Below are 646 nucleotides of genomic sequence, written 5' to 3' on the forward strand. Positions count from 1 at the left end.
GCACATTGTTATCGAAGTCTTTTCAGACACTCGTATCCTGCCCATGACTCGTATACCTAAGCCGGAGTAAGCTAATACTTTAGTCCCACCTAGACTAGTTAAAGCAGAAGAACGGAAACGAGACTGTATAAAGCAAGAAGCTTAAGAATTAACAAGCATATCTTTCTCGGCCTTTTGGCTAAGATCAAGTGTAGTATCTGTTCTTATCAGTTTAATATCTGATATGTGAACCATCGGCTCACATGATATTAAATTAATTTTTTTTCAAGGGGGAGTTCCCAACACAGCAGCTTGCTCACGCGTCGTCTTTGTGTTGCACTACTGCATAGCCCCGGCACACCCCAACCAAAACTAAGATAAAAATTATGTTCCCTAACCTGGACCCTTTGACCAGTTCCGCAAATCTCAGAGCAGTTAGCTCTTGAATTTGGTGTTCTTGCCACGGGTTTGGCCTTCAATGTGAACCTGTATCACTTTGGGAAATCCAATCTGAAAATGTCCAAATTCACCATTGCTTCTAGAAACGGTGGTTCCAAATTCACCAATAAAAGCTCTTGGTAACACTCCACCAAGGTCCAAGTAAGATCTTTGTTCTTATAGCCCACCAAAGGCGCACTGTTTTGCAAGAAGATTATAGGTCTACAAT

The 646-nt window shown here is 41.6% G+C and overlaps 1 non-coding gene across 1 annotated transcript; it reads left to right on the top strand.

The window, feature by feature from the left end:
- The first annotated feature begins 157 nt into the window (after positions 1–157).
- On the top strand, positions 158–345 carry LOC113330772. The gene has a single exon (XR_003350487.1). It is a non-coding gene; the product is annotated as a U2 spliceosomal RNA (small nuclear RNA).
- Positions 346–646: the final 301 nt, after the last annotated feature.

The sequence above is a fragment of the Papaver somniferum genome, unplaced genomic scaffold, assembly GCF_003573695.1.
Source record: "Papaver somniferum cultivar HN1 unplaced genomic scaffold, ASM357369v1 unplaced-scaffold_11870, whole genome shotgun sequence".
Classification (NCBI taxonomy): domain Eukaryota; kingdom Viridiplantae; phylum Streptophyta; class Magnoliopsida; order Ranunculales; family Papaveraceae; genus Papaver; species Papaver somniferum.